This window comes from Megalobrama amblycephala, linkage group LG16 (genome assembly GCF_018812025.1).
Source record: "Megalobrama amblycephala isolate DHTTF-2021 linkage group LG16, ASM1881202v1, whole genome shotgun sequence".
NCBI classification, from domain to species: Eukaryota; Metazoa; Chordata; class Actinopteri; order Cypriniformes; family Xenocyprididae; genus Megalobrama; species Megalobrama amblycephala.
The window spans coordinates 26,371,815-26,397,773 of NC_063059.1; the positions used below are offsets into that span (position 1 = coordinate 26,371,815).

Below are 25,959 nucleotides of genomic sequence, written 5' to 3' on the forward strand. Positions count from 1 at the left end.
GTGTATCCATGTGGAAGAACTGGGGAAGCCTCTTATCTCGCAATGTTCCCCTTTCATTTCTCACTCACTACCTCTCTATCTTTGTCTGGTCTTGCTGATATGCTAATCGGTGTGTAAGTATATCCTGTCAAATAATTATGGAATATTAATACTATCCTCTGCATAATTTGCCCATATGCATAATCGTATTTAGCTTTTTCCTCAGAATGTGAGAACTAGAAAAGATAGTCTTACCTTGGGCAATTTAATCTGCATTGATTGAATATCAGACTCTTTTGAATGTGATAAAGTCTTATGCGGCACAGACAAACGTTTTTAGATCAGCTTTGACGGCTTGTCATGGCACTCATTGGTCAGTAATAAATAAATAAAACACTGCTCTAATACAGAATACAAAAACATGTTTCGGTTGTTTCTTTCTTGTATAAACAAATGAACTTTTTTAAAACTTCAAATATAGTGTTTGAAATAAAACATTAATCACTTATCACCATAGTTTCCATCCATACTAGGGTTCAGAACAAAATCACAAATAAATCATTTTAAATTCAGTTGTATAAAGTCAATACTTTATGAATTATGCTGCAATGGGATTTAAAAATGTTATAAAGGGCATTATTACCTAGTTCTGGCATGAAACTCTAGATGGCACAGGCTGATAGCTCTTTTACTCATTTGCATCAGCAGCCAATAAGCTGCAGCTCAAAATTCAAACAAATACCGGTAGTGTTGCTTTCAGAAACCCTCCTCCTTCCCCAGCTCCACCTGTATAGATCTGCTATGGGGTTAATTCATGTATGTTACAGCAGAGGTATCTCTTACATGCTCACAGCAATGTCTGTGAATTGGCAGTAGCAAGTCTCGGTACTTGCTCTGCAGCAGCGTAGCAGATCTATTCTGCCAAGACCAAATACATTAACAATGCCATATCCTATTACTTCTATCCATTACCTCTATTTCCAAACCGATCTTCTGACACTTGTCATGACAGAACTATATTGGCAACTTATTATAACAGTGAATGTAAAACCATGAAAATGAACCAGAGGATGACCAAATGAATGTAGATTTTCCTATTCAACCTTTGGTGTTGGTGTTACAACTAAAAATATAAAGGATCGCTAACACTTCAAAGATGGAGAAGGATCCATTTTGATGCTTAATTTAAAAGTGAATAGGGATGCAGTGCAAAAAAGAAACAGTTTTACATACTTGATGAACTAAGGATGCTTAGCAACCCTGCAAAACCGAGCCTGTTTATATTGCAGAAAGGAGTTTATAGATGTGGACATTATGCAGAAAGAGAAAGGACAGACCTGCAGGTCACGTTAGGACGAGCCACTCAAGGAAATGACAAGTGTGGAAGATAATGGTGTGAGCGGCTCACCAAATAGGCATTCATCTTTGTTGCTTTTGTAAGGCAGGGCAAGCCAAGGTCAGCAGCTGAGTGAAGCATCTTTGTGAGTAGGCGGACTCACAGAACAGAGGACTGGACAGGAGGCCACGTGTCTCTGGCAGGATTAACAATGGTCATTTCACAGAGGAACAGCCCTTTCTCTCTTCCGTTTGTTTCGAACCCCCCAAAACACCCTCTAGCCACTTAGGGCCTGCCCTCTCCTTGACATTTGACCCCTGGCAGCTCACAGGTGCTGGCCCCACACATACGTTCGGCACACACATATTCAGGTCTCTTCCGTGGTGACACGAGAAAGAATGAGGTGCAAAAACATTCCACCGGTGCCCCAAACACCCTCAAGTCTCTACCCATGACCTACCTCGTTCACCTTCTCGAAGGCTGGGAGAAAAATGAGAGCAGCTCATGTTAGGAAACACTTTCAATTTGTCTCTGGGTAATATGCGAGGTATTGCATTAAAGACAAATAGCATCCCCCTCTGTTTCCTTTATCACTGTCAAGGCAATTAATAGGCCAAGGACCCTTTTACTGGGTTAGCAGACAGAGGGCAAGACAAGAATCTCTCATACAGGAGGCAAGACGTCCGACAGTATCCCATCATTACCACTATCAGAATCCATACAGGTTAGCACATTCATTTTTAAGGTAATAATATATCTGTCAGCTAGTGTTTTAATGTACAGATGGTCAGTTATGAGTTCATACTGTACTAAATGAGAGTTATAAGCAGGTCAAGACAGCATCTGTGAACGCTTTTCACATTTTTAAGCTGCTGAAATAGCATTTAAACAGATCAGAAAATGTTAAACAGATCATTAGTAGCTAAAAGCATAATCAATCTGTGTTCATTTATTAAAAGTTTAATAAATGAACAGTGAGCATGAAACCAATTCTGGAGATATCTGTGGAGCTTTCTGCAGATTTCAGTTTCCATTATAAGTGGTACTTTTTCAAATTGATACTCAATATGTGTCCCTTGAAGGTCATCTCACACCTTGTTTTCAGACTCGCTTTAACTGTAGTGTCATAGTGGACACAATGAAAACGTGTTTAAAAAGGTATCATGCCACTTTAACATTGTGTTTCACCCCTATCTAGGGATAGTGTCAGCCATGAATTGAACATCACCTATTTTTCATTAACACAGTTAGTCAAGGACACCATCTGCATTCATTTCTCTGTATCACTGTCCATGAGGTATTATTATATTATGACAACTAAACAAAAGCAGTGCTGCACTTAAAGCTGTTCGGTGCTTTGTGTGGGGGGAAAAACACAAACAGTTGCCAGGATCTTCCTACTTTTTCGCACAAATTTGATTTCGAGGAAGTGGACGTTTGCGTGTAAGTGTGTGTAACAAAACGATAAGAGAGGCAGGATCTGATACAGGATGATAAAACACTTTTGCTGATGTCGGGGTGGATTTTTGCATTTCACAGGGGAGGAATTGGATGTTATCTGTGTCAGGGGAACATTTTTCCCCCGGAGGCTGCCCTAGGGCCATAGCCGTTCCCTGCTCACCCACAGACACGAAGCTAATCTCTCTGTTCGTTACTCAATAACATGGAGCCACGATTTGTGAAAAACAAATGACATATAAGCAGTTTTAATTTCATTGTATACATAACAGACACCTAGGAAAAAAACAGATTATGCTAGTTCCTGAAAGTAATATATTTACATTTATTAATATTTACACATTTAGCATGCTTATACATATTTATTTGTGAAAAACAAATAAATGTCATATAAGAAACTTAAATTTTTATATCCAAGCTTCCATACAAATCCAAATTTATTTAACATTGAGCACATCAACAGCTGCTCAAAGCAGTTAGGATGGGGCAAAGGGCAAGTGAGGTCTGCGCCTGTGTGCGTGCTTGAGGTAGAGTGAGAGAGAGAGAGAGAGAGAGAGAGAGAGAGAGACTCGGGTCTCCTTGGCTGTGCGCCTTTCAGCTAGTCCATGCCTGATCTCCGACGGCTGCCCGGCTACTTTACATGTCTCATTTGAATATATTGATTGGGCCATCTGTAAGCCATTTATCTCTTTCAAAGAACCGTTAGAACAAGCCACCCCTCCTTCCTTCCCGCCCACCCGTGTCTCCTCTCACATTTACACACATACACGCACGAATGCTTGCACACACATATACGCACACACAAGCACGCACGTACGCCTCCCCCACCTTTAGATACACACAAATGAACACATATGTGCATCTAAACAAAGCCACTACTCATACATGCTAATGTACAGATGACAATAATAGAGACGCAATATGCAAAAAATAAATCAATATACAATAACTGACAGTGGCTTTATCAAATCAAAACTGCCATTCATCTGTCTCTCTGTGGAGTTTTCTCTGGGAACAGACTGGGTTAGGACCATGGACAGCACTGTTAATGCCTGAATCAGCAACTCAGCAACATGTAGGCCAAAGTCCCTTTAAGGCAAGTCAGTTCACAAGTCAGCCATCTTGGTTCATTCCAGGCATGTTTTCTAGTATATAAATAGTGTTGTTATTGTTAACTAAGAGTAAAATTATTAAAAATAGTTATTTGGTTATTGAAAGCTGAAATAAAATAAAACATAAATATTATATGAAAAACTTAAACTTCAAAAATATAAACAAAAGTTTAAAACAGAAATAAAATAAGTTTAAGTACATACCCCCGGTTTCACAGAAGAGGTGTAAGCTAGTAAGCTAACTGAAAGCAATTTGTACTGACATAAGATGTCAGATGTTTTTCAAAAGATGTAATATAAGTCTAAGGTGTCCCCTGAATGTGTCTGTGAAGTTTCAGCTCAAAATACCCAATAGATTTTTTTTTTTATTCATTTTTTTAACTGCCTATTTTGGGGCATCATTAAATATACTCCGATTCAGGCTGCGGCCCCTTTAAATTCTCGTGCTCCCCTCCCCCGAGCTCGCGACTGCCTTAAACAGCATAAACAAAGTTCACACAGCTAATATAACCCTCAAAATGGATCTTTACAAAGTGTTCATCATGCAGCATGTCTAATCGCACAAGTATAGTGTTTATTTGGATGTTTACATTTGATTCTGAATGAGTTATGCTCTGTGGCTAACGGCTAATGCTACACTGTTGGAGAGATTTATAAAGAATGAAGTTGTGTTTATGAATTATACAGACTGCAAGTGTTTAAAAATGAAAATAACAACGGCTCTTGTCTCCGTGAATACAGTAAGAAACGATGGTAACTTTAACCACATTTAACAGTACATTAGCAACATGCTAACGAAACATTTAGAAAGACATTTTACAAATATCACTAAGTATATCATGATATCATGGATCATGTCAGTTATTATTGCTCCATCTGCCATTTTTCGCTATTGTCCTTGCTTGCTTACCTAGTCTGATGATTCAGCTGTGCACAGATCCAGACGTTTTGCCCTTTGTCTAATGCCTTGAACATGAGCTGGCATATGCAAATATTGGGGGCGTACATAATAATGATCCCGACTGTTACGTAACAGTCGGTGTTATGTTGAGATTTGCCTGTTCTTTAGAGGTCTTTTAAACAAATCAAATTTACATAAGAAGGAGGAAACAATGGTGTTTGAGACTCACTGTATGTCATTTCCATGTACTGAACTCTTGTTATTCAACTATGCCAAGGTAAATTCAATTTTTCATTCTAAGGCACCTTTAAAATATGTCAGTGCCATGGTTTTGTCTCAAAAAGCACACCAGTGATGTTTTTTTTTTTTCCTGGGTACATTTAGAAAAGCTACTTAAGTGTTCTAATTGAACTAAGGCCTAATCCTGTCTTAGTCTTAGCCCTGTCTGTGAAACTGGGCCTAAGATTATTAAAACTAAAACTGAAATAAAAATAAATCTAAATAGATATAAATGCACATAAAATTTCTAAAATTGAAGTTAAAATGAAAACTGAAAATATGAAAATTTGAAATATTAATAAATACTATAGGTAATAAATTCAACAGGTAATAAATCTTATCTATTTGAATGGAGAAAGACTGAAATCTCTGTTTGTAAAGACTGAAATCTCTGTTTGTTTGTCAAAATTACTTTCAAAATAAGTCAAAATCAGACCACAATGATATCATATTTGTTGGTTTTTTCTTCAAAAACTTTATTTAGTTAAAGGTGCCCTAGAATCAGAATTTGAATTTAACAAGAGTTCAGTACATGGAAAAGACATACATTGAGTTTCAAACCCCATTGTTTCCTCCTTCTTATGTAAATCTCATTTGTTTGAAAGACTTCCGGAAAACACTCGGATCTCAACATAACACCGACTGTTACGTAACAGTCGGGATCATTAATATGTATGACCCCAATATTTGCATAATGCCAGCCCATTTGACGCATTAGACAAGGAAAGGCAGTATTAACGGCTGGATCTGTGCACAGACAAGGTAAGCAAGCAAGAACAACAGCGAAAAATGACAGATGGAGCGATAATAACTGACATGATCCATGATATCATGATATTTTTAGTGATATTTGTGAATTGTCTTTCTAAATGTTTCATTAGCATGTTGCTAATATACTGTTAAATGAGGTTAAAGTTACCATCATTTCTTACTGTATTCACGGAGACGAGAGTCGTTGCTATTTTCATTTTTAAACACGTGCAGTCTGTATAATGCATAAACACAACTTCATTCTTTATAAATCTCTCCAACAGTGTGTAATGTTAGCTTTAGCCACAGAGCATAGCCTCAAACTCACACAGAATCAAACGTAACCATCTAAATAAATACTTTACTCACATAATTCGAAGCATGCATACAGCATGCATGACGAACATCTTGTAAAGATCCATTTGAGGGTTATATTAGCTGTGTGAACTTTGTTTATGCGATGTATATATAGTCGAGAGCTCGTGGGGCAGAGAGAGCGCATCTCTTAAAGGGTCGGCGCGCTGAAAAAATCAGTGCATAGTTAATGATGCCCCAAAATAGACAGCTAAAAAAAGTAATAAAAAAAAATCTATGGGGTATTTTGAGCTGAAACTTCACAGACACATTCAGGGGACACCTTAGACTTATATTACATCTTGTAAAAAAACAATCTAGGGCACCTTTAAAACTATGTATAGTTAATACTACAGAAGCCTATTTCCACCCAAGGGTTAAAAAAAAAAAAAAAAAAAATGTGATCATGAGATGAAGTTAGAAATAAGAATGTTACATTGCACGATAAAAGTTGCAATACAGAGAAATAAAGTTAAATGCACCTTTGTATTTTTATTTTAGAGAGATCATATTTGTGTTTTAAAGAGATAATGGGTTCACATATAATGCACATTCTGCCTTAAACAAACAATATCAAAAAGGCAATTGGCTGTTTAAACTGAAAGGTGGGGCTTTCATTCCTGAAGTTGCTACATTGAGCCCTACACTCTTTCTGATTTAGGCACATAAATATACAGTGCTTAACATATTTATTAGACCACCACCCAATGTAAGGTTTGTACCACAGCTGCCCTAAATTATGTATTTTTTTTTCTTTTCTTTTTTTTGTAAATAGAAAGAGAAGAAAAGAAGCTAATTAATGCGTTGGTAGGGTGAAGGCAGCTGTGGTAATCTTCTCATATCACAACCATCATAGCATTAGAGTGAAGGCAAGGTTGAACCATCCCATTGTACCGAGATGCAGGGACCCATCTGCGCGCAGCTGATATTATTTAGAGATACGCAAGCTCTGTGAATAAAGCAATTGTACCACTTTGCCTGTCTGAGCTGTGTGAAAACCTCTTGTTACAGTGGACTAGACACCAGACGTCCTGTTCTGGCTTCGTCTCAGCTTCTTTTGGCCTGTCTGTGCTTCTACATCATCAGTGGAATCAGCTGATACAGCACTAACCCGATTGGCCGGATGCCATTTCCATGCCTGGTTTTGCACACACATTGAGAGGATCTGGTCTCATCAGGTGATGTTGGTGATGGCAACAATCATGGTGGTTTCTCACAGTGTCATTTGAATTTTTACGAGTCAAGCAGAGCTGACGGTGACCTTTCTGTGGTGCGTAAGTGCAGGCCCAGCAGATGGTGGAAAATTGGACGGACTGTCTGGGCCATACGGAGCATATGCAGTGAGTTTGTGGAGCCTCGCCGTAGAGCGGCAGAGCCCGGGACGTGGATGGCCGCCCGGTGAGACTGGCACAGCTTGCTGACATTGGCACGGTGCAAAGGTACAGCACGCCACCCTCCGAGCACCTCTTTCCCTTCTTATCCCTCGTTCAAACACAAACCCACTGGACCCAACGAAACGAAGAGGTACTTAACCCTGCGCTAATCACATTTAGAGAGACAATGAGAGCTTGTTCATGGCTGGGACATTAATCTAGGTTAACCTGAGAACTGGAAATCACAGTGGTTTGTAACAAACCCAGACCTGTATGGTAAGTGATAGAAATTAAACCAATAAGTGACACACTTTATCATTTTTACTTGTAAGCTGCACTGAGTTGCAGTTAAAAGCAAACACTTTTTGTAAACTTTTTTACAGTAATATAGTAAAAACAGTAATATTGTGAAATATAATTACAAATGATTGTTTTCTATTTTAAAATGTTTTAAAATGTAATTAGCCCTATTGAAATTGTTAAAATTTCCAAGGATCAGCATTCTCCCCTCAAAGTGATCATGCAGATCAAACCGTAAGTCATAGAGACTTGAAACTTTGAGGGCTGGTAGTACTTACACAATCTACGTCACCAAGGCTCGCCGCGATCGGCCTGACGGGGGTGCTACAGCGGTGAAGTATGAAATCGCTCAAGTGTCTTATATCATTGGAATCCTTGGCTCAAGACAAACAAAATGTTCGGATTTGTTGCTCTGGCAAAATTTCCAAATATTTTGGATTTTTTTTAAAAACCTACTTTTGCGAACTAGTCCTAGGTTTTTGGCCTGATCGGGATCAAACCAGTGCAGCAAGATTCTCTAGAGTCTGATTGTCAATAATTATCAAAAATTTTTTTTTTTTTGAAATTTCAATTCACGGTCTCTAAGGGCCGCCAAAACGTTCAAAGTGGGCGGAGCTACTTTTACTAAATGGCTATAACTCGTGAACAGAATGAGATATTTGCACCAAACTCAAAACATGTCTAATAGGCTCAAACTTTGGTAACATGAAAAAAAATCGGCTATTGGACACTTGGTGGGGATATAACAGGAAAATAACTTGAAAATGGCTATAACCACCCAATCGTTAGTCCGACTGACTTGAAAATTGGCATACAGTGTCTTTGTCCAAGGTGCCATAATTCTCTGTGAAGACATTGGTGTATCTAAATAAAAAAAAAAAAAAAAAAAAAAATGGCCGCCATCAGCCAATGAAGTTTGAGCACCAATTAGACAAGGTTAACTGAGGCTGATCAAAACAAACCTTGGTGAGCCTGTTTGATTCATGGCCCAAGAGGTCTGTGCGAAATTTGAAAGAAATCGGCCACCTGGTGGCAATAACATGTTTTATGCCTCTGTAATCCCGTAGTGTTTCACACATCCACTGATCCACACCATATTTATATCATTTGATAGAACTCCTCATACTGAATAACTTTGCCTCAGGAACCACTGCTGTCAATTCATTAAATATTAGCAATTATGTAAAAAACACACTTTTGCAAACTAGTCCTTGGTTTTTCGCTCAACCTCAATAAAACAACTGCAGTACAATTCTCTGGACTCTCTAGATCAGTTGTCTGCAATAGGAGGCCCGTGGGCCAAAACTGGCCCACCAGCAATAATGTCTGGCCCGCGCCCACAGCCGTAATATTTTGATAGCGGCTGGTTCTGAAATAGATCTGTCTGGAGAGGGCAGTACATGGTTGCATAGCAACCATGTACTGGAAAGGAAAGAGGCTCAGCCGCGCTTTCCATGCGTTTTTAGATGCGACATGTTAACGGCCCCTAATATTCTTAGCAAACACAGAAAACTTTGTTGCAGATAAGACACTGGCTTTGCATTCACAAAACCAGGTAGGATGAACGCATAGTTGTCTTTCTATTCTTCTTTGTATACCCTATTTTCGCTGTCAGCTTTCCTCTTTAGACTCTTTGATAGTGCCATTTTCTCTCACCAGCTAGCTTAAATGTTAACATCACTCTGCACACGACGTAATAGCATACCTCCAGCACGCAGTCAATTAAAAAAATGGAGTTTAGTACGTGAGGATGCAAAGGAATAATTCTGAGTGTAAAAGTAGGCTACGTCGAATAATTATTACAATAAGTTAGGCTCCATTGTGTAACAAGCAAATTAAAATGATACTCATTTATTATTCACAATATGGAAATAAAACATAGTTCGTTATGAGCATGACTCAAACATGCCATTAATGGGCTTATTCAAGTCCTCTATTATTTTTTGTTATTTTTATCCATTCCGCATCTCCCACATATGTGTGTTTTAGCAAGGCGGTCGATGTTGCAAGTTGGTGAATGAAGATACTTGCCAGGTTATGTGTCACTACTCTGCTTTATTAATTTATCCAGTGTAAAACCCAGACACCACCACACAAATGTGGCTTTTTGTTGATGACTGTCCTTCTACAGGATTTAACACAGAGTAACAGCTCACTACCAGTTAAAAAAGACACTGTAATAGTCTGTCACAGGCAATTGTAGTTGCATTTTTCATCAATTAACCTAATTTCTTAAATTATCCTTTGACTACGTTCTGGCCCGACATCTAGTGGTGAAAATTTTTTTTGGCCCGATGCCAAACTTAATCGCTGACCCCTGCTCTAGATCAATAATTATCAAAAAATGTTGAACTTTACTCTTTGGGTAGATATAACGGGGTCATTTAGAAAATGGCTGTGGTCAAGTGCATGCAAAAGCCTAGGCTATAACTCCAAAATGAAAACTATAATTGTTAAAAAAGCTTTAAAAACCATGCATTTCCTTAGTAAATTGCCTGTTTTGCCTGTAAATGGTCTTTTCCATCTATGATTTAAATTACAATATAATACCTTTTTACACATGTGCTTAAAAGCCTTAAAGGGATTGAACCCCGAATTGTATCTCGCAGCTATATTTTATTCTTGTGATGGTAAAGCTGAATTTTCAGCATCATTACTCCAGTCTTCAGTGTCAGAAATGATCCTTCAGAAATCATTTTAATATAATGATTTGGTGCTCAAAGAACATTTCCTATTATTATCAATGTTGAAAACGGTTGTGCTGCATAATATTTTGTGGAAACCAGATTTTTTTCATGATTCTTTGAAGTATAGAAAGATGAATTTGAAATATACATATTTTTGTAACATTATAAATGTTTTTACTGTCACTTTGATCATTTTAATGCATTCTTGCTGAATATAAAACATTTATTTCTTTAAAAAAATAATAAGTAAATCTCACTGACCCCAAACTTTTGAATGGTAGTGTATGTTTGATAAAATCTCTTAATTGCATCACAACAAATGTCTGAAAATTGTTTGGCCATTTTCTCAAAAACTAGTTTTTATGACAGCCAACATTTAAATGATTATATCTTGAGAATGGTTTGAATTAGAAACATTTTTATCAAAGATTTTTATCACAAGGTTCTCATTTCAAAATTCTCCAATTTATAATCCATTACAGTAGAAGTCAAGCAATGGCAGTTGTATTGTATACTCTAGTCTATGCTAAAGGAGGCAGCAGTGTCCCTTTCTGTTCACGGCGACCGTTTGAGTGGCACCTGCTCTGACTTTAGTGTTCATACGGCCAACTTTAGATCTGCAAGCATCTTATTGTACTGTGTCCTTCTTCCCCATCACTCTGCATCAGCTGTGTTCTGTCTTACTCCCAGATAGCATTCCTTTTTTTCTTTCTTTCCGCCTCTCCCCCCTTCAGATGTCAGCATCTGTACACAATTCCTGCGCTGCAAATCCTTCAACTGGATGGATGAACGTCCGCAGCCCATTCATCATCGCTCTTATCCCCTGCCCTCGCCGCTGTTTTTACATCATCCTGTAGTCAACTTGACAAGTGATGTCCCAGTCTCTCTTTCTCTCTTTTTTTCTTTCTTTGCCTTCTCCCCACCCTCTGTCCATATCTCTGTCCATTCCTTTCCTTTCTCCAGCCTGCACCACTGGGACCAGTGTGGCACTGTCCGCTTTAGCCGTAAAAGGCCTATAAAAAGCTAACACGGCGAAGAAAGGGTAATGATGAAATTTAACTGCTTGCCTTGGCGCACCTGGGGTCTGGCGTGGCCCGGGGCCTTAAATCGCTTCCCCCTTCGCTGCCACCGGAGGGCCCAGTGCACTGAACCAGAACTGCCCCGCCGAGGTCAATGCCACTGCAGAGAGGGAGAGTTATTTTGTTTTAAAGATGTGATATAGATTTTGTGGGATCTCATTTAAGCCTGAATAAAAGAGCTGGCCAGAGGAAGTTTGAAATACGGTGGAGGAGAGACTCTCCCTGAGAAGGACAGTAACTGTGGTGCTGTTTAACCTGTAGTGGGGCTGATGACTGCTGGAATCAGCATTGCATGCTGGTCCTTAGACTTGGCCTGTGTTTATATAAGCATTGGGGAAGGTGGTTTAAAACTGGAGCTTCCCAAGCTACTCGTAATTCACTCACTCAAAAAAAAAAAAAAAAAAAAAAAAAGTAACATTATTAGATATTTTTACTGGAGAACATTTAAAGCAGCAAATTCGGTTTTTATTTATTTATTTTTTATTTTTTTTAAATATATTTTAATGATTATATTTACAAATAAAAGTTTTGTTATCTTTTACTCACCCTCATGTTGTTCCAAACCCATTAGACTTTCTTTCATTTTTGGAACATAAATGAAGATATTTTTAACATCTCTCATAATTTTTGTTGACCCGTTGAAAATTGTTGAAAACCAAAACTTTTCAAGCTTCAAAAAGTTCATAAAGATACTATAATTGCAATCGTTTTTAATTGAGCTGAGCTGGTTTAATCCAAGTCTTCTGAAGTGACACAATTCCTTTATATGATGAAAAAAATATTTAAAAAATACCTTCATTTATGTTCTGAAGATGAATGAGCTTTGGAACGACTTGAGGGTGAGTAAATGATGACTGATGAACTTTCTTTTTTTGTGGGGTGAACTATCCCTTTAAAACTACACCGTAAAACTGCCATTCTTAACAAATATTTTTGTTTTTCAGTTAAAATATTTTAAAATACTATTTTACTGCTTTAAATACACAGCAAAAATGACCTTTTAAGCAAGTTTTAATGTGTTTTGTTGACATGCTCTCCAGTAAAATATCTAAAAAAAAATCTCTAAATCCCTAAAATAACAAAAATTTACTTGAGAAACAACAGTGCAATTTCAGCGAATGTATATTTGTATCTTTCAGATAATGTTACATTCTCTATATCTAGAGTGTATCTTTCAGAGAATGTACCTTTAATTCAAGTAGCCTATTTTGTCTTGTAACGCAACAAGTGAAAATACTCCAGTATAAAACTATGAAAACAAATCCTAATATCTTATGAATTTTTGCTTTTCAAACTCATTAAGAAGTTTATTTTAAGGTGTCCTTGTAACAGTGTAACTATACATTTAAGTATTGAGTAATTTTAATGAACAATATGTACTTACTATATAATTAGGGTTAGTTGCATGTAATTATGCATAATTTACTGTTATTATTTAAGTAAGTAGATGTAACAAGGACACTGTAAAAAGAAATAATTATTCATTTTTATGGTGTATTTAAAGCTGTGTTGCCTTATTTAAAGCAGTAGGCTACTTTTCTGTCACAAATCAAAGTCAAACTTGGTTGTACATATACTAAATACAAGTGATAAAAACATAAAACATTCAAATTTCTTTAAATGAGTAGGATACAGTCATAAAAAACAGCATTTAGCTAAATGTTAACAGCAACCACTTGATTTATATGAGCTGTCCAAATTAATTGGTTCACAAAAAAGAATGAATAAAGGACACTCTCAGAGTGCATTTGACTACTCAGCTTGGCTAAGAAGCTGTGTGTTCAAGCAATGTGACAAAAACAGCAATGTAGCTTGTTACCTTAAAAGTGACGCGGTTATACTACCATCACACTACTAAAAATTTAATTTAAGTTACTAGTGTCCACTCTCACATGGCTATATCTGTCCATCTCGGCTTGCCTGGTGCTGTCAGGGTGTCAGGGCATGACTATTTTCAGTTCAGTGACTGACTGGCCCATGCTCAGAGCTCAGTCAACATCCCTGAGTTGAGATCCTGGCAAGCTATTGTTCAGGGCTCCGCCTTCCACCTGTCCCTGGCTACGGCACAGGCCCTTCTCTCTCTTTTAGCTCAGAGCCTCCTGGCCTGCCGGCGTGGAAAATCACCCTTTGATGGGCCGGCAGGGCTGGCAAAGGAGGCAGCCATACCGCAGAGATATACATATAGAGAAAGAGAGAGAGAGAGAGAGAGAGAGAGAGAGGCTGCATTGTCTCCTGCTTATGGAATGCAGTAATCCTGGTAAACAGCTATTGTCATCCCCCATTAAATTTTACTGTTAATAAGTTATTTTAGGGTGTTTAAGTTGTTCTTGCATTGTAATAATGCATGACTATTTTAGTAGTATAATCTGTAGCTAGTTTGCATTAAATGTAATATAAATTCAAGTCTGGGCTTGAAGGCCTAAATTGTTCTTTATTTTGCAGACATGGTAACATAAAAATGAGTCTAAGAGTCAATTTATAAAACAGCTGGTCCTGGATGCTGTTTGATGAAAACAGCATTCTAGTTAAAAATATAAAAGATGAAATTACTAGAAACTATATATATATATATATATATATATATATATATATATATATATATAGTAGTCAACATTTGAAGTGGATCAAAACCTTTCATCAAAGTTGTCCTAAAACCTTCTTAGGACAGCTTAGTTCTTAGGACAACTTTGGTGAACTTTTTTTGATCCACTTCAAATGTTGACTCCTGTAGTTTGTTTATATAAAATTGTTAATGTCAAGTTCTATTATTTCAAGTAGTGAATTTTTTTTTTTCGTTCAAGTTTTAGTCTTAGTTAACGATAAAAACCCTGAGATAATTCATATATTTCAAACAAAATGTTGTCTTTATAATATATTGTGGTCCTTTTAGGAAGAAAAACACCAAAAGATATAATAATATTCTTAATTTGCTTAATGAAATAATCTTTAAATAAAAAATAAAAAAATGTCCTAAATATTTTTATTATGTGGTAATCTTTACCTGAAGCAATAAGGCTACACGAAGACTACACAACACACCATTTAAAAAAACACAGTAAACTAGACCACCCATCAGAGCTACGCGTGTGGGGTTGCCCACGACAAGCCTATTTACTGCTCTTGGAAATGACTTATTACTAAAAGGATTATCATGACACACATACAAACACAAACATGGTAATCCTCATTAAAACTTGGAAAGCACCACCAATGCAATCATACTGATGCCCCTGTAGGATGGGCTATGAGTACAGCAGCCAAATCACAACAGTCCCCATCAGCCAGGAGACATCAGACCCCTCTCATCCACAGAGGTGCTGACTGTATAAATGGGATAGTGAGGAATAGAAAGAGTGGGAGACTGAAGGAGGGCAGAAGAGAGATAAAAACGAAGCAGGTGCTGGAGGTCCAGAAATGAGAAGTGCACGACAGAGAGGAAGAAAAAGAGAAAGAGAAACAGAGGAGGAGACGGAGAAACGCAGCCAACGTGGTCGCGGCAGAAGGGCCCCCTGCTTTTGATCTGCCAATTCGAATGTAATAACAGATAAATAGACAGGGCTCTCTGGGATACAATGGCAAACAGCTTGGGCCTGCCAAGGGAAAGAGAGCTAATGCTCTCCCTCATGCACAGCCCCTGCGGCAGGCCTGGCTCTCTCAGCCCCACTGTCACGCTGAATGATAAAGCAGACAGATTGCTCAGAACGGCAGACACTTTGATACCCAGCAGCTCCTGAGGCGCAGCCGGAGTGCCTCTTTAGCCATTCACAAGTTAATGTGCCAATTTGTTTTCCAGCATGCCTCAAGGAGAATTTATGGCGATGGACTGAGAGCAACGAGTAAATACTAATAAAATGCTCTTTTTGCAGCAATTTGTTTAATTGGCCACAGTGGGGATGGGCTCGTTGAGCTGGAGTGAGATGACCCTGAGAAGATGGCTCTGCAGATGTTTGATGCGTCTCCCTTAACGGTGATCTAAGCACCGCCGTCTCCCCCTCTAATCGGCCACCCGCGGAAGCACTTATCACCGCTATACTCGCGTAAGTCTGCTAAACGAATAAACGTAACTGTAAATAAATAATAAAAAGAAAGTACGGAGGAGAATTTTCGACCTTGAGGAGGACATAACAGAGGGATGCTTAGACTTGTGTTCGGCGTCCTCCGATTAGCGACGGAGCAAGAGATTTGGTGTGCAAGTTTCTCTTAAAGCTAGCCAGATACTAATTAAAGGCTTCTTTGTTCTGCATATTATCTCTAGTTGCACTGTAAATTAGGCATGCAGATTGCAAAAATCAACTAATATTGAATAAATCTACTACACCTAGCTTGAGGGAGTCTGTCATTTACATAAAAGAATTAAGTATTAGTCCTCCATTCAATCTTGTTCCCCAGATTTAAATAAGCTGCTATGATCATAATTTTAATGTTACTCCTTCACACTATACTGCTGTTCAAAAGTTGGAGATCGTAAATATGTTTTTAAAAGAAGTCTCTTTTGCTCACCAAGGCTGCATTATTTGATTTAAAAAAAATGTTTTCAACATTGATAATAATAATAAATGTTTCTTGAGCAGCATATCAGCATGTTAGGATGATTTCTGACAGTGTGACAGAAAACTGCAGTAATGATGCTGAAAATTCAGCTTTGCCAACACAGGAATGAATTACATTTTAAAATATATTCAAATAGAAAACAGTTATTTTATTGATGATATATATATATATATATATATATATATATATATATAAATATATAAAATCACTTTAATAATTTATAGTAATTTTTATTCAATTTTTATTCAAATAGAAAACAGTTATTTTATTGATGATATATATATATATATATATATATAAAATCACTTTAATAATTTATAGTAATTTTTATTTATATAAATATTTTTTTTTAAAATGTGTAAAAGAAAAAAAAGTGTTTTTACATTGTTAGAAATCATTTCTATTTCAGATAAAAGCTGTTCTTTTGAACTTTCTATTCTGAAAAATAGTTTTCACCACTGATAATAATAAGAAATGTTTCTTGAGCACTAAATCAACATGTTAGAATGATTTCTGAATGATCATGTGACACTTATTCAGTTACTCAACTTCAAAATACTTTAACATAGAAAGCAGCTATTTTAAATTGCAATGGTATTTCACAATATTACTGTATTTGTGTAATACAATACTCTCTGAGCATAAGTAAATTCTTTCAAAAACATAATAAATAAACTTACCGACACCAATCTTTTGACTTATTCTGCTTATACTACAGTTACCACACCTCAAGACACTGTTCTGATGTTGTATTTCAAGACATTTGTCAGGTTTTTGTCCTTAAAACACTCTTGTGTGTGGGATTAATTTCTTACGAATCTCATCCCAAGCCTCCGCTGCTAATTCCAAAACATCATTTCAGAACTAGTAACGGAGGCTTGAGCCTTGATAGCAGAATAATACAGTTAATACAGTTATTGTTTTCATCCTATTGTTTACTATATTTATTTGTTTGGTTGTGTCATTGTGGGTTTTGTTGCGGTTTTGCGGTTGTAGGTTGTAGGACCTATTGAAATAACTGAAATCATTTGGCGAAGTGATATTGAACTGCAATGTGGTCACGACCTGCTAGAACTACTTTAGCCGTGCGTTTCCCTGAAAATAACTGCACACCTTAGAACGTTGGTCAACCAATCAGATTCGAGCATTCAACATCCCCGTAGTATGTGTGTGTGTGTGTGTGTGTGTGTGTGTGTGTGTGTGTGTGTGTATATATATATATATATATATATATATATATATATATATATATATATATATATATATATATATATATATATATATATATATATATACATACAGTCAAACCAAAAATGATTCAGACATTTTTTATATATTTTTACTAGTGCGTGCAGGACTATAGTTCATTTATGTAAGTGAGGATAGAAAAATAAAGTAAACTGTGACATATTATACCCAAAAATTCTTCAGTGGACTACCAGTAAAATTGATACAAATTTGGGACCACTTTGACCTGACCATGTTTTGCTTAAGTGTTATCTGACATAATTAAGATTAATTTTTTCTGACACAGTTTAACTCTGAGATCTTGTCATATTTTATTTTTTAAACTATAGTGAAACTGTAATAATGAATGAAATGTTCAAGGTGTCTGAATAAATTTTGGTTTGACTGTATAGCACCAAATATTGAAAAAAACAAACAAAAAAACTCCCTAATTTTACAGTTTTTTTTACAGTTTACCCTAACCCAAATCAATCTACACAAACAATCAGAATCACTGAGTTCAAAATAAAGCCGAAGCACACAGGACCAGCACTGCCAAACCGTGGTCTAAAAAGTGCAGAGGCCTGTGGCGCTGTGGAGAGAGGTGTGTGGGCTCTGATGTCAGCGCGGGCCCTGAGCCTGAGTGTGAGAGGTGTTAATGGGCCCACGCAGGGCCACAGCTGAGCACTGTGCTCAGTCTCGGCTGGTGCGCTCAAGGTCGAGGATTATGCCACGTCCTGTGACCAAACAGATGCTTCTGACAAAACACATCACACCAATAGAGACTCCTCCCCTCCTGCTGTGGGGCCTCATTCAGAGCCAAGATGGAGGAGAGCAGCCACTCTTTTCAGCGTCTCCCACCTATATCCACACAAAACACATATGCACCCCAATCAATACGGCACACTGATAAAGGCGGGAGAGCAGCCGCCTCGGGCAAGCAACATGAGCCTCAGGGCAGCCATGGGCTATTCTTCACACACACAAACTGATGAAACACTCTCGGCACCTGTGTAACACCACAAAATACTGAAGCTCTGAAGTGACTTTAAAGCTTAAAATGACACATATACAAACAGGAACAGTTTTGGTACAAAAAGGATAGTTCACTCAAAAATGAAACTTCTGTCATTGGAGTCCAGCGTTTGGTCAGGACCCCTTTGCGTCACTTTTTAATGCACAGGGTACTCCATTGCTTTCAATGCGAAACCTTTGGCATCATTCACAGACACATTTTTCCATTCCATTCCATTTTCCATTCTCATTTTAATCAGCCAGCATAATTTTTGTAACGACTGAGACAAATCAGACACAATTATTTGTCATATTGATCAAATAATCTTTAAACTCTGTCCCCATCCCCCGAGAAGACTAGTCTGGGCAAGGGCCTCTTGGACATGATCAGATAAGACTTTTATGATCCGAAACTATGCAGCTATGCAGAACTCTGCATCCAAAAGTCATTTTGAGTCAGGTCCATAGAAAAGGCACACAAAGCCTGAAAACAGACTTTCCTGCATTAATTTATATATGAATCTATAAATGAACATGCATCCCATGACATTATTATAACTGTCTTGCAAACTGTTGTATGTATGATATCTGTTTTATTTTATTTATATCTGCATATTTTATGATAAGAACCAATGGTTAACGTAAACCAACCTATACCAAGTTTGGTATCTATGAGTTTGTATTTTGAAGATTTAAATGATTGTGTATATGATATACTGATACGTGTGCAACATATCAGTATTACAAGAATCTTGAATAGTTTCTTCAAAACAACTCAGCCAGTTTAATCACGCTCTTCAGGCCAAGGCCTGTGGGCCTGCAAGGCCTGCAACCCAGCCATGTGCTCATCTATGAGAAAGAGAAAGAACTCTTTCCCCACTAAGAGTCAATTTAACAGTTTAAAGGGTTAGTTCACCCAAAAATGAAAATTCTGTCATTTATTACTCACCCTCATGCCGTTCCACACCCGTAAGACCTTCGTTAATCTTCGGAACACAAATTAAGACATTTTTGTTGAAATCCGATGGCTCCGTGAGGCCTGCATAGGGAGCAATGACGTTTCCTCTCTCAAGATCCATAAAGGTACTAAAAACATATTTAAATCGGTTCATGTGAGTACAGTGGTTCAATATTAATATTATAAAGCGACGAGAATATTTTTGGAGTGCCAAAAAAAAACAAAATAACGACTTGTTTAGTGATGGCCGATTTCAAAACACTGCTTCAGGAAGCATCGGATCATAAATGAATCAGTGTATCGAATCTGCTGTTCGGAGCGCCAAAGTCACGTGATTTCAGCCGTTGGCAGTTTGACACGTGATCTGAATCATGATTCGATACACTGATTCATTTGTACTCCGAAGCTTCCTGAAGCAGTGTTTTGAAATCGGCCATCACTCTATAAGTCGTTATTCTGTATTTTTTTGCCACACCAAAAATATTCTCGTCGCTTTATAATATTAATATTGAACCACTGTACTCACATGAACTGATTTAAATATGTTTTTAGTACCTTTATGGATCTTGATAGAGGAAGTGTCATTGCTCCCTATGGAGGCCTCACGGAGCCATCGGATTTCAACTCAAATATCTTAATTTGTGTTCTGAAGATTAACAAAGGTTTTATGGGTGTGGAACGGCATGAGGGTGAGTAATAAATGACCCTAACCCTTTAAGTCGTTTCATATTTCTTCATCCAACGCAGAAGATATTTACAACAACTTCAGACCGAATCATCAAGGATTTCTCCTCAGCCTGCAAATCCGATGCTCCTCGACCTAAAGGCATTTTGCAAGTATCTTACGTTGGAACACTAAACAGCGATTTAGTACTAATTTGTGAACCAACTGTGTTAGAAAAAGGTGCTTTATTACTGAGAAAACTGATGGTCTGTTCCAGATTGTTTTTGACTTTTTCCCATAGCTCCGTTTCCTGTCCCAATTCCGGTTCAACTCTATCATTGCTCATTTTTACCTATGTATGTGTGTGATTTGCGTGTATGTTATGTGTTTGTTAGTTTAGTTATGTGTTCGTAATTTAGTTAAATAAAACTTGTGTGCACACTCTTGCGAGTTGATCCTGATCTGCTTAATGTCCCTGATAACGATTCAACCACAGCTACGTGCAAAGAAAGCGTTATTTTTCTGTCTTGAAAAATTAATAGACGATCAATTCTTAGTGTTCGCTGGCCAAACAGTTTAATTGATTGTCATATTAATTTTATCACATTAAGTTAATTTTATTAAATGATCCAAATATTTATAATTATTTATAACTAGTTATGAATAATTATTCATATTTATTTTGAGCTAATTTGCTGCATTTTATTTACACTTATTTTATTTTTCATTTACGCTATTTAGACACGTTTTAACACGTAACTCAACCCCACCCGACCCCTAAACCTACTCATTTGTAGGTTATATAATATAAAGCACATGGTCTAACAGGCGGATATGACTACAGGCACAATTTATTCAAAAAGTACAAATATTCCATCAATATCTCCATTCGCCGTAGATCCTATGCACATGTTAAAAAATTGCCACCCGAAGAAGCGTTACATCAGCTTTGATAGCGTAATGGCATTGGCTCTCGTATGACTCGTGACTGATTGCTTCATGCTAAAGAGTCAGGTGTATCTTCTGAATGAGATGACTGTGTGAGTCCAAACAACAATGAACCCCACTGTGTTGACAAAAACAGTTGAAACATTCTTAAATATCTTATTTTGTTTTTTGCTGAAGAATGAAAGTCATACAGGTTTGAATTACATGAGGATGAATAAATGACAGAATTTTAATTTTTGGGTGAACTTCAAGAATAAGTAAAAAATCCTGCAAATTATATTTTAGATACTTTTTATCTACCGCAACTAACACTGCATTCAAAGCAAAGTGTTTCACCACTTCATGCTTCACCAGTTCGTTCATAATATTAAGGTTGCTAGCACAACGTTTCACTATTTAAGCAACAAGAAAGCACAAAGATGCTTCGTCATTTAATTACAGGACTATTTTTGTCTAATCAGTACAAGGTGACCACTAAAATAAGGCCATTTCTGTTTTATTTTTTGGGGGCTGCAACGTTCCCGCAGGGATCTGTGGTGATTCAGGCCACAGCGGAGTACGGACAGACCCAGGGGAGGTGTGCCGTGATGGGGTAGGGTGAGAGCAGATGTATAGATGTGGTATACCCAAATGACAAGCCCGTTGGACCCATGGCAAGCCGCAATTAATGACCCATGCACACATTACAGGATGAAAAATGCCCACTGTCCAAGCGGTGCGGCTCTGCTTGGCAGCTGGAATTCTTCATTACTCCAGATCTGCCATGTGCAGGAAGGGCTGGCAGACATACTGCAACAAACACACACTGCAAAAACACCTAAACCTACCATAAGACTGGACAATAACTGAGCCTTTCAGAGTTAACGTTGGTTTATTGTCATTTCCTGGTTTCACTACAGTTTACAAATATGCAGAAAAATATAATTTGAAACATATTAAATTACTTAAAAATCTAAATATTTTGGATTAATGCACTTTTCCTACACTGCCCGATTTTATAGTATAAACAAGTAAAAGAAAAGTGTCGCTTCTCTAGAACATTCATCTTGTTCATTATGGATTTTTAGATATTTTTTAATGTATAACAAAAACAAAAATTCTTACTGCAGATAGTTTTTGTTTATTATTATTATTTTTTAGGATCTATAAATAAAACATTTAGTATAATCTGATGGATTTTCTTGATTGAAACAAATATAAAATTGTATTTTGCCTGGTATGAGGTGTATATAGAGGTGTGTTTAAAGGTGTACAATTTAGCTTAGCATAAAGCTAAATGTTTACATGATAAACTACATGACTTGAAGTATTTCTGCCACACAGAACTTATTTAAACCTCTGAGCCCGGCAAACTCCTCATGACAACGGAAACAACTTAAAATACTCAATTTTTGGCCATACAGATAAGTGTACATCATTATAAACTACAAAGGGTCTACTTTTATTTGTGTACACTCACAATAGCAACAAAACCTTGTGTTTTTGAAAAACAGGAAATAAATGGTGTGTTTTCAGCTGTCTGTCTTCATGAGACACTTTCTGAAATACATCTGAATAATGAACTGAAACTCAGCAAATACTTATCACACAAACATGAAACATACGTCTAAATAAAGCTTGAAATGTCTACATTTAAACCCAGTGTAAACAAAAATGATCGTATGGGGATTCTTTTTTCACATATTGAAAGAGAATACATTACTTGTATATACTTTTATATATACACAATGCTAAAAGCTAAAGCATTACCAAAGCAAATCTAAACATTATTCTTGTAAAAATACCTGATTCTGCATCAAGAACATAGCTGTGGTATTTGGCTCTATACAGAGATACTGTGGTTATGAGCTTCGACAGCGAGTCATTTGAGTAATGTGCACTTAAATGAGTGTTTCCTGGTGGGCCGCCATCACCCAGGCCAGGTCTGTGGAGATGGACTGGCCACCGACAACAGAGATTTCACTAGTGCCAATACAAACCCTTCTGACCTAGAGAGTAAATGACCCAATCGATCGCATTACTGTGAGACCAAATCTGTGACAAATTTCTCTTCTAAATGCTCACATTTAATCATACACAATGCCTAGTTCAGATCATTATGCATCCTATAGAACATGTCACACTTTTATGTTATACAAAAGAATGTAATGTAAAATAGTTGTGCATGTGCATTATCAACCTCTTTAAAAAAAAATAAAAATAAGCACATAATCTGGAGATCTAAATTGAATACAGTGTGTAACTGCATGAAAAATCACATTAAAAGAGCTGGCTTATCTTATCAGTGCCATCTCCTATATCAGGAGATATCGCGTTATAAACAGGCACATGCTGTGCCACCACTGTTCAGGAATGTTCCTCATGAAAATCAAGGCTCTTCAGGAAGACGCCAATCACATTCCCAGCATCAACAATAAACTTTTAAAGGCCCAGCTGCTCCTGGTGTTAATTGGCATTTATAAAGCTAACAGATTTTTTTTTTTTAAGTGACCAATTATCTGATTAGAGGATACGTTAATTACCAAATTGTGAAACGTTTGATGAAAAATTGCGCAATTTGTTTAAAAATTACTGTTCGGGTCACTTACAATATGATTTAACAGGAAAAGATAATTACAAGTAAATTATCTTTCTAAGGACATGTCTTATTAAAAGTTAACTAGTGCTCGATGACAATTATTAAGACCTTAATTAAATATAGATGATTGTTTGGCAACTGAATCTATCTTAGGCATTCACAGTTTTAGCTTTGTATTCTGAGCAGTGACATTGGGGTTATGATACAAGTCTAATATAAATGCCATGGGACTTTAACTGTTTAATAATCTTGTAATATAATAAAGGGGACTGCATGGGAAAATGTACCATGTCATTTAATAAGACACTTTAGCTCCAGTAATTTACAAAGTTTGCTTCTCCTGCATTAACAATTTACTATAAGGTTTGTTAAACATTATCTAACATGAAATAACAAACAACACCTTTAATAAACAGCAGCATTCATTAACTTTGGTTAATGTCAATTTTAGCATATACTAATACATTTTTAACATTTCAAGTGGTATAAATTAACTTTATACTGCAAAAAATGACTTAATGACTGTGTGTTTGGTCCTCTACATACCCTAAAACCAACTAATTTACTGTATAACAGCACTGCATAAGATATTAAGACATTTTGTTTAGCATTTTTATTGAATTAAATTTTAATTTTAAAAAATTGAATTATTTTAATTGGAAGCTTAGCCAGCGGTTTTATGTATTATGGGCAAACATGAATTAACATAGTTTTATTTAAATTAAAATGTATTTGAAATTAAATTGTATCAAATTTATTTACATTTATCAATTATAACTAAGATTAATAAATGCTGTAAAAATAGGACCTAATGCATTTTCTAACGTTAAAGAACACTAAACATTATTGTAAAGGACATTTCTCCTCTTTAACAATCATAATGCAATATATATCCATTGAAGTTTCAAATCACTAATTACCATTCTTGCCATTCAAACTGTTTTCTCATACTTTTGCGTATGTGTGTGTGTTTTCATGTCAGTGGGTTCACACAGAGGGACACAGGTGGCTCAATCTCTACTGGGCTGAGGAGACAATTTGTCAAGACCCCTTGCCATGATTAACCTCCCTCAACATCAGAGCGAAGAAAAGTGGAAGAAGAGGAGGAAAGCAAGATGGAAGTGACAGAGAAGGAAGATGAGAAAAAGGTGAAGAGAGAGGAAGAGCGACAAGCAAGGAGAGGTAGATTTAGGGAGGGCTGAGGGGAGCGGGAGGACACGCTGTTAATGCCCCAGCGACTCTGAGCGGGTCGTCTCACACTCACATTTTATCCCTCAGAGTTCCTCATCCAGATCCTTTCCCAGGACACATCCCACAGCTCACCGCCCGGGAGAAGTGTATGAGTGCGGCTGAGGCAGCCTCCCCACTATGAAGTTCCCAGGAACAGCCCTCTTTATCAGTTGAAAACACATTCATCAAAGACCTCGTCGAGCGTCTGAACGAGTGGTTATTCGAGCGTTGCCCACCAAAGTCCTTTCACTCATTTGTTTGTTTATTTTTCCTGAGATAGGGGTCCTCCATTGATCCAGATGGACCCTCCCTACCTCGAAGAGCAATAACTAGCAATAAAGCAAGCTTCAAAATGTATACAAGCCAAGAATTGGGGGGAGGGAAGGTTCTTGGGTTGTTCAAATTCACAGAGGCTTAAAAACGGGATAAACCATGTGGCACTGGCAGTGTTTGGAGAGTTTAACAAATATCTTTGCCCCTCCGCCCTTGTCTTCCCTCCTCCCTCTTCCCAGGATGTACATGGAGAGTGAGCAGCGTGGATTAGAGTGTCAGTGCACTAGAGCAGAGATGTGGAGGGGGGGGCGGGAGGTGGAAATAGAAAGGACACTGGCCCGGGCCCCGTCAGTCCATTAAGCAGGGTGTCTAACATCCCATTTCCCTTGCACTTCCTCCCTCCTAATCCCTTTATGCGAAACTCACTCAAGAGTAAGCATGTGTGAAATTGAGGACTTTCTAATACACATTGCGTGGCCCGGCTTGGCCCCTGCGGCTAGAAGGGCATTGCTGGGGTGGCTTTATAAAACTGTGGCAAGCAGAATTATATCATAATCAACAGTGACTTCTCCCGCTATGACTTTCAATGGCACTGACATCCACACCGGGGCATATCGGCCACTGTGCATTAAGACACGGAGAGCTGAGCATAAGGGGGACGGGTCGTGCTTACTGGAGCCTGTCCTCAAACCTTTAAAACTCGCTATCTTGTGAATGATGTGTACTGACCAACTGATCAAATGAAGTCATTGTTCTTTAATCAGCATTGCTCAGAGACATCAGCCATGCATGCTGTGCCTTAGCTGGACAAGTTGGCCAACTCACCAGAATTGAAAGAATGCCTCTTAAAATTGGCTGTTTGAACATTCTGAAACAAGTTTAAAAAACATTGACGTTTGCAGGTTTGT

At 37.4% G+C, this 25,959-nt stretch overlaps 1 long non-coding RNA gene across 3 annotated transcripts in view; it reads right to left on the bottom strand.

Annotated features, from left to right (window-relative positions):
* The window catches only part of LOC125248315, a 184,203-nt gene that overhangs the window by 12,470 nt on the left and 145,774 nt on the right, over positions 1 to 25,959 (bottom strand). Inside the window, exon 3 of one of the 3 annotated variants that reach the window (XR_007180289.1) lies at positions 10,714 to 11,708. The exons of the other annotated variants lie outside the window; for them this stretch is intronic. This is a non-coding gene — a long non-coding RNA (uncharacterized LOC125248315). Of the gene's footprint in view, positions 1 to 10,713; positions 11,709 to 25,959 lie in introns of those variants that run through there. 3 annotated transcript variants of the gene reach the window in all.